The sequence below is a fragment of the Lagenorhynchus albirostris genome, unplaced genomic scaffold (assembly GCF_949774975.1).
Source record: "Lagenorhynchus albirostris unplaced genomic scaffold, mLagAlb1.1 scaffold_74, whole genome shotgun sequence".
Taxonomy (NCBI): domain Eukaryota; kingdom Metazoa; phylum Chordata; class Mammalia; order Artiodactyla; family Delphinidae; genus Lagenorhynchus; species Lagenorhynchus albirostris.
Window position 1 is genome coordinate 828,231 of NW_026783531.1, and position 9,398 is coordinate 837,628.

Genomic DNA, 9,398 nt, shown 5'->3' on the forward strand with positions numbered 1-9,398 from the left:
ACTTGCTCTGAATCTCAAGCTTTTCTATTCACAAAACACTCAGGGGCTTTGAACTATTTTTCTATATATTAGATTTATTGGCACTAAGTATTTAAAAAGCACGGGTGCGCGTGCGCAAGCGTAGTCCGCTTGCTCCCCGAGCAGCGCACGTGCGGTGACGGTGGGATGGTGCAGTTGGTACCTTTTGCGGTTCCCATCGAGGGTGACAAAACCTTGCTGGTGTAGGAGCTGAGCTCTGGATCCACGGCCGAGGCCTTGCAAGTGAGACGAGCCGGAGTGGAGGGAGGGGTGGAGGAAGCCGCCCCGCGCCCCAGTAACTGGGCGCCCCGGGGTACTGCTTCAGCACCTCATCTGCCTGTGGTCTTCGCTGAGAGGAATCTTAGTGCTAGAGACGACCTGAGCAATCAGCTCACCCCCATAGATTTTTGAGGCATAGTTCGCAACAGAAGGCATTGCCTCCTAATGCTTCTTGAAGCTTAGGATTTCAGAGGGAACTTGTTCATGAAATGAGAAGTGTTTGGAGTAGCAGGCTCACCACAGTTACCTGTGGCGAAGGGCTGGGGGAATATGAGGGAATGGGCGGTTTGGTTTCCTGGGCCTGAAATTTACTGCACTTTCTTAGTGTGAGACCACCCTAGAGCATTCTCTGTTCACAGTCTTCTCCCGGTTTGGCCTTCTGTATTCTGTCTGAGTCTTCCCAAACACAGCAGTGGGTGGTCCTGGATTCTATGCCATCATCAAGTTTTATTCAGCAAGGGATGCCCACAGAGCCCAAAAGGCATGCGACCAGAAGCAGCTTTTTCACACATCTCCAGTGAAGGTGTGTCCAAATGTGCAGACTGTGCACTTTCACTGCTGAGGGCCCGGGTTCAATCCCTAGTCTGGGAACTAAGATCCCAGGGGTTAAAAAAAAAAAAAAAAAAAACGGCCAGCGTTTGTACAGCACTGTGGTGTACAGAATGCTCTCAGATGCACTGCTCCACTGATCCCCCAGTTCCCTAGTGGTTTCTCCCTTTTTTTTAGATGAAGAAACACAAACTCAGGATGGTTAAGTGACTTACTTAAGGTTCATGGCAGTAAATGTGGAAACTAGAGGCCAAACCCAAACTTAACTGATGTTAAACCCCATGTCATTTTATGCTGCCCCTTAATTTAAGAAATCGTCACAAGAGTCTTCCTTATATTTACTTTTATGTGGATTTTAAATGTGTGAGGTTGACAATTTATTTTAATTAATTAATTTATTTATTTTTGGCTGCGTTGGGTCTTGTTGCTGCATGCTGGCTTTCTCTAGTTGCGGCGAGCAGGGGTTGCTCATCGTTGCGGTGCGTTGGTTTCTCATCGCAATGGCTTCTCTTGTTGCGGAGCACGGTTTCTAGGCACGCAGGCTTCAGTAGTTTTGGCTCACAGGCTCTAGAGCACAGGCTCAGTAGATGTGGCACACGGGCTTAGTTGCTCTGCGGCATGTGCGATCTTCCTGGACCAGAGATTGAACCCGTGCCCCCTGCACTGGCAGGCGGACTCTTAACAACTGTGCCACCAGGGAAGTCCCGAGCTTGACAAACTTTTGTCAGATGTAACATAAAGGAGGCTTCATCATCATCATTACTGTCAAACTGCCTATTCAGAACTCCCTTCAGATTCCAGAAAATGGTTAAAATATTCTTTAATGCATTGTAGAAACCTTATTCCATATCAAAATGCCATCCAATTTTACTTCCCCAGAATTAACATTTCATTATGTACCTCCATTCAGCCACCATTCCTTTTTCAAGGACCTTTTCAATTCCTCTGAATAAGTGAGTGAGGCTTAGATTTCCCAGACCTTTCCCTTTATAATTGTGTGTCTTCTCTAATTGGCTTCTTGCTGTGGCTACTTCCTACTGACCTTGCTGCCTCTTCTCACCCATATTTCTTTACTCACTGATTTCACCTTTATTGAATCTGAGAACTCTCCTCAGATGTGACTCCAGGTACACTACCTCCCACTTCTTTACCGTTTAACACCCTCTTCAATCCTGGCTGTAGTCCCTGGGATTGAAATGATTTTGTGTCAGACATTCTTTACTTTGCACACCCTGTGACCATTTCACATAATCACTCAGATATTACAGATGGTCCTGGAAAGATTATGAAACAGTTACTTGGTATCAGTTGTGAGTAATGAGTTCTTTTCTTATATTGGACATTAAGACAATTCCATAAGTGTGGGTTGTGAGATTTTCACAGCATAAAGCCCGTCACTGATGGTGTAATGAAGAAAATGTTCTCCAAGTCACTACAGAGTTGAGAGGAAAGGGCATTCGTATTAGATTTGTATATTTAATGCAGAGGCTTAGTTTACTACCCACAATCCCGAAATTTTTCCCTACTTTACTTATGCGTTCTTTTTCAATTTTATTTATTTATTTGCTTGCACTGGATCTCAGTTGCAGCAGATAGCTCCTTAGGTGCGGCTCAAGGGCTCCCCAGTTGTGGCATGTGGGCTCCCCATTTGCAGTAGGCAGGCTCCTTTTTTTGTGGCTTGCAGGCTCCTGAAATTTGGCGTGCAAACTCTTCGTTGCAGCATAGATGTGAGACCTGGTTCACGGACCAGGGATCGAACCCAGGCCCCCTGCATTGGGAGCATGGAGTCTTAACCACTGCACCAGCACAGAAGTTCCAATTATGTGTTCTTTTATTCATTGGCAGGTATACATACTTCTTATCTTACTTCCCCTGTGTTTTTTATAAATACAGAAAAGAGAATAACATCTTAAATTAAAATCAAGGAAAGGCCTAATGTATCTGAGCTTTTCTTAGTAGCACGAAGGGAAAGGTTTGCCAGCAAGAACTGTGGCAAGGTTATCCCAGATGTCAGCTGTCTGTACTACCCAGGGGCTCAAGCCCTTCTGAAGCTTCCTAATTGTCCAGGACAGCTCCATTTTGACTCACCGTACAGGGCCTAGCATCCCATGGGACACTCAATATTTAAAAATTAATCTTCATTTCTCCTTCCCAGCAGGCAACTTCAGTTGGAGAAAGTAACTTCATTTTCTTATGTACTCATTCATTCACTCAGTCAACAGACCATCACTCCTCTATTATATGCCAATATGTATTCTTCTTTCTGGTAACAAGGAAAGAATAATACACGGTTCCTTCAAGCACTGAAGGAGCTCATAAACTAGTGACAGAGGAAGATGCACAAACAAATCCATAAAGAATTAACAATGCTTTGATTTTATTTGTATTATTTGAATTTTTATGACTATATTTATATACTACACCCTGTTCAAAATGGAAATGGACATCTAAGAAAGAACTAGTGATATAAAAACTCCACAGTAATATGTAAGTTCTTTAGAGAGTTAAGACTGGAAATATTTGCACTCTCAAATAAGCCTGTTAATGCAGATGAACCTCTAATTCTTTTCGTTGCTTTATTTACATTTATAGAGGTATACATACTCCCTCTTCTAACAGGGGTTAGTAACTTGGGGAGGGAGTGCTACAGATTCAGGTCCTAATTCAGTGGCAGATCCGTCTTATATCCTATTCAGGTCATATTCTCAAGCAGGAGATACAGGATGAGGTGAGTAAAACAGTTCACTTCCTTTGCTTACCCCCAGCCCCATAATAGGCTTCTCCTGGGCTTCCTTGGTTCTTTCATCATCACTTTCACCACCAGAGGTCAGGGAACCTTCCAGTTAATCAGGGGTCCTGGAAATGATGCAGAAAAATACTGACTGAAAAATAATAAATAACATTTATTTAGGGCTTACTGTGAACTCATTGCTTAAAATGTCCTACTTAATCTTCACAACCACTTTATAAAATTGGTATTGATAAATCTCAGGTATATCGAAAATGAGTCTTTATGTAGGGTCGTGATATTTTTAGGTCTTAAGGCGGTTCAACGTAATACGCTTGCCCTAAAGAGCTCCAGATGCCAAGAATTGGCAAATTACTACTTTGGTTTCCGTGGGTGGTCAAAAAGGATCATCAAGGTAAACTCTGTAGATTTTCTTTGACTAACCAGACTCCTTTCGACATTGAACTCCTAGACTTTACAGAGCAGAATAGAACAGGGCTATGGGGAGGAGATGTGGGAGGGTTCCACATGGAAGTATCTGAGCATTGGCCTGCCACCTAGAATTAGTGATAATCTCAATGACTTGGATGGTGGTGTCCATAATTTTCTCCAGTATTTGTATGGTGTATCATAAAAAAAATAGTTGTCCATATCTAGTCATTCATTTGCAAGTCTCAGTTGATTTTGAAGGGATAGCATACCTAAACTATTACTTGGGATTGCTGGAGTTTGGTATTTATTTCTAACAACAGAATATGTTGAAGTCTAGCCTTTAATTCAAAATCCTAACAGCTTCAGGATCTTTCTAACATTGAAGAAAGGGAAAATACAGATATTGTGACACCACTTCAGAAGCAAAGCCTGAAGTTCTTCTGTGCTTTAGAGGTGGTTTTGCCCTCCCACGAGTGCAGGAATCCCTGGGTTGGCATGGCTGAGGAACCTTTGGATAAGTTGGAGGAAGGTCTGTTTTCCAGTATGTGTGTGGCGGGGGGGGAGGTGAGGGAGTGGGATTTCTCTTTTTTCCTTTCTTTCCGAAACTCAACTTTTCAGATACATCATCACCTTCTCTAAGCAACTAAAGCCCTGGGCAGAATTTTTCTGCCTGACACTATAGGTTTTTATCTTAGGGAATACCTGACAGCACCTTAATCTTCAGAAATTTGGAACTCACTGCCTGCCAAGAAGCTTAGGAGGAGGGAAAATTAGTTAGGAATGTTTTTTTTTTTTGGTTAATAATTATTTTTGTGCTAAAATAGTCCTTCAAATGCACATGTCTTCTGGCCTTCAGTTATCCCAACGAAATCATTGTCTAAAGATTGAAATAAACTCTTGTGTAAATGTTCAGTCCTTTGCCTCCTGTAAAAGGGCTTGAGCAGAATAATTAAATGTAGATTCCTAGAAAGGGGATTCTGATTGGTACTGAGTTTTTTCCTAGAATCCATGGCAGTTGGGCTTAGGGTTTTAAGTCAGAGGCAGGGCTGTTAGCGAATGGGGTGGAGGAGGCTCCACCATCCACCTGAGTGGGTGATGGTTGAGGAGAGGCCAGATCATCTGCACTACAACCAAATCTATCTCACTGTATGAATCCAGCCCTTTACGCAGAGGAGAGCAGGGTCTGTAGCAGTGTAGCCTAAGCTTGTCCATTTGAAATCTGTGAGTAATATGAGATTTGTGCCACGTTTTTGGTTTGCATTTCCCATCTAGTATTTTAGGAACTTCCAGAATAGATCCGAGCAGTAAACATGTGCCATGCCAGGGTATACCTGCAACAGAGACATTCACCCGTAGCCCAGTGTTGTGCCTGCCCTTAATCACTAAGGTAATGATCTAAGTATCACAGATGCATTTTTAGTTTTAAACATATAACCTAGAAATCAGTTATTCATATAGGCATTTTAAATTCATCTGTTTTGGTTGGATTTTGGGTGATTATCATTCCTTATGGGAAGCAAGGTAACCCAGAAGCTTGCTATTCAGAAAGCTATGACAGATGCATTCCAGAAATTGCTGAATGTGGTTTTAGGTAAGACCTTTTTGATTGTCATTGAAGTGCTTCAGTTTCAGTGAGCAAATAAACTTATTTGAAAAGTTAATTGGATGAAAATGATGGTTATGTAAAACATTACATATTCTTTCATTCACCAGATGCTTTCACAGCAGCAGTCTTATATTTGTGCTTTGTGGCATTTATGAGAAAAACGACAGCAAATATTATTGTCCCCAGTGTTTTTTTTTTTTTTTTTTTTGGTGGTACTTGGGCCTCTCACTGTTGTGGCCTCTCCCATTGCGGAGCACAGGCTCCGGACGCGCAGGCTAAGCGGCCATGGCTCACGGGCCCAGCCGCTCCGCGGCATGTGGGATCTTCCCGGACCGGGGCACGAACCCGTGTCCCCTGCATCGGCAGGCGGACCCCCAACAACTGCGCCACCAGGGAAGCCCCGTCCCCAGTGTTTAGATGTAGAATGACTTGCCTCAGTTCATACAGAAAGTGTTTGATCCAGTTCTTCCTCAATTGCTTGCTTATCATACAGAATAGTGTAGTGATTATAAGCCTTGGACACCTGTGTTTGAGTCCTAATTTTGTCTCTTAGATTTTCTTGTTGTTCTTGCAATTTTAGATTTTTGTAGCCAGAGACATTTGTAGGTATTTAATATCTCTAAGCTGCAATTTCTTTATCTGCAAATAGGGTTAGTAATTCAGCTTACCACCAAATGGGGGATATTGTAAGAGTAAATGGGATGATGAACCTAACAAGCTTAGAGCTATGCCTGAAACATAGTAAGCAGACAAAATATATTGACTATTATTATTACTGCTGTTTTCTTGTTGAAGAGTTTATTAGATTATGTTTTTGGACTCAGTTTAATTTCAGTTTTCATTTCTGATGTATTGGGTGAATATGATTCTTATATAATAATCGGCTACGTTTTTGCAAACCTTGAAAGTGGTCATGCGATTGAATAGCGTTGGTTTTGTTCCCTATCGAGTTATGCAGCGGTGAGAATGGCACAAGCTGTGCCCAAAGGAAACTTTATGATTTGTAGATCCCCGGAACAGAACTGCTCCCCTGCTTCACAGCCCTGCAGGCTTAGAGACTGAGAAATCCTAGCTAAGTTGTCAGAGACCTTATTTGCTTTTAAGAGTTGACCCTGGATTGGTCTTGGCTTTCCAGCCTGGGCAATCTTTCAGTGAAGTTTGACTTCCCTGGTCATCAGGCAGAATCTCCATCAGCTGTCAACTCTGGGTAACAACCTTTAAGAACCAAACTAAATGACTGGGTTGTGTGTTGGTGCCTAATATGCCAAGGCACTCCTTATATGTACCCAAAACTCCTTAGACCAAAAAGCCTGGTGGCCCTAACTTGCCTTGAGGAAAGCTGTATTGTGCAAAATGTACATGGGCCAGTTTCTGCCAGTAGAGTGTTCAAATGCTCACTCTCTCTGTCTCTGTCTCTAAAGCTATGTTCATTGTATCTGGTAGAATTTTGGTCCCAAGGAATAGGCACTTGCCTTGCTTCTAATAGGAAGTATCTATTATAGTCCAGTGGTATCTCTCCCAGGTTTGAACTCACTTTGACTCCCACCTAATGCCTTCCTATTTAATTGTATTGTGATTGAACATGATTTTTCCACAGCGTTTAATTTCTATGTCCTTATTCCTTAGTTCTTATTTCTAAGATCATAAAGTTTTGAACCAAAGTTGATACTTCTTATATATGTTTTCACAAATAATTAGGATAAAAACTGAAATGTCAGATGAGGGAACTTCTAGGAAAATGCTCTTATTTTCTGCTTTTAGAAGTCAAAAGAATGTCTAATTATTCGGTGCTACCATTGTATATAGGAAGTTTAAGAACAAGAAAACTTCTGAATTGATCCTTGTTAATTTTATTACAGAAAGTGGTAAAACAGCTGTGGCATATAGACCCTGTGAAGAGGTCACAGATGCTAGAACCGAAGAGGAACTACAGGATTTAATTCAAGTATGTGGAGATAAAAGCTCAAGGGGTACACAGCCAGTGTAGCCATAATTCAAAACAACCAGCAGGATTTGGAAGACTTCAGCATATCTACTCAGCTCTGTGTTCCTTAGGAAAAGGTGAAACTCTGAAACTGCTTTTGAGGCAGGAAATTTCTAGGACTTTTCCAAGTTCTGAGCCTTGTCTCTGGCCCCTTATTTGAAGTTTGGAGAGCAGGATTGAGGGCCACCAGTGTACGTCTACAGTTGCGGACACAGGCCCTTTAGAACTCCCCTCAATTAGAATTGCAGGGATTTGGGAACAAAGTAACTATGGTCTTAAGTGTGATTATGCTACACTGTTTAAAAACAATTCATGCCTTTCAAGTAAGGTGTATTACCCAGATCTTGTATATATCTTGTGTTAAATAATTTGCCAAAGAACCTTTCTGTGAAGAAGTTATATGGATACCTCGAATTAGGGATTAAGTTGTCAACGTAATTTCTAAAAGAAAACATTAATGTACTGCATATAGGAGTTTTATTTAAAATGAGCAAAAAATGTGTTTCATGCCATTGAGAGCTTTAATATTTGCCTAGATCTGATTATTTAACTCACCCCAATGTTGCAAAGTTTGTTTTGAAGGGAAGAAAGTAGAGAAAGAAAAGGTGGTTATGTTCTGAAAAATGAAAAATTTTTGAAAGTTTTTCCCGTACAAAATAATTATTTCAATTCAATTTAAATCAGTCAAGGAAACTTCAAACGTATCCATGTTTGGGCTTTAAGAAGTCTAGCTTCCTGTGAAATGTGAGAGGAAAGGATTCCGTATTGATACTAAAGATCTTGGAAACCTGATTATAACAACAGATCCACTCCTAAATGAGGCCAATCTTGGAATCAGTTCCATTTAGAAACCATTATGTGCTATGCAGTGGAGATAAGATGAAGCTCCTTCTCTCTTGGAATTTAGGTGTTAAAGGTGTAACAGACAATTAAAAAGGACTAAAATTAAATAGATCATGAAAAGGCCTGTGAAGAAAGTAAACTGGGTGGTAGTTACAGTATTTCAAGAAAATTACTTAACATGCTGACTTTAACATTCTAAGTATCTTCTCCATGTGTGCACACAGGGTAGACCTCTGAAAAGTGGCACTGTAGTTTTTTCTAGATTAATGGCTCTTTTGAGACAAGGTGGGATGTGGGACATTTTCCCATGCTAATGTAAAGGGCCATTCACTTGGTTTTAAACTCTTTCCCAGAATGAATTGCTCACCTGCCCCAGACCCCTCCTACAGAAATTCTGGAGTCATCACTGATTCAGTGGTGACCCCCTAATAATAGAGTGGTGAATGAATCATGAGACATGAATACTGAGAGTTTGGAGGAAATGGCAACATTTTAACATAATTGTAAGGAGTGTTCCCCTCCCGCCACCCTAACTGGTGCTCATTTTGCAGGTCAGCTACTTTTCATGTCAGCCGTTTGGCCAAAGGGAGGAAGAATGTCTCTCAGACTTCAGCTTTGAGGAGGAAGAGTTCAGATTGCCAGAACTGGACTAGCACTTTTGAATTTCCCAGAATGCCAGGTCCTTTGGTTTCCACGGGAAGCTCTGCATCGTTCCCAACCCCCCTCAACCCCTGGGCTGTCAGAGTTTGGGGCCACTCGGGTCTGCAGCCCAAATCCCGCCTCATTGTTTGGGGCCCGGGTGCGCAGGGCGGATTTGGGAAGAGGGCCCAGCAGGAGGTAATTGTCACCTTTGCAAGGGGTAGGATGCCTGCGCCCTGTGGACTCTGGGAGAAAGTCCCACTCTGGTGGCGCGGATTGGATCTCCGCACGAGCCTAATAACGGTGGCGTAACTAAAGAC

General features: G+C 42.0%; 1 pseudogene; it reads left to right on the forward strand.

Annotated features, from left to right (window-relative positions):
* The first annotated feature begins 165 nt into the window (after nt 1-165).
* On the forward strand, nt 166-9,092 carry LOC132514353 (RAD52 motif-containing protein 1-like; annotated as a pseudogene).
* The last annotated feature ends 306 nt before the right edge of the window (nt 9,093-9,398 follow it).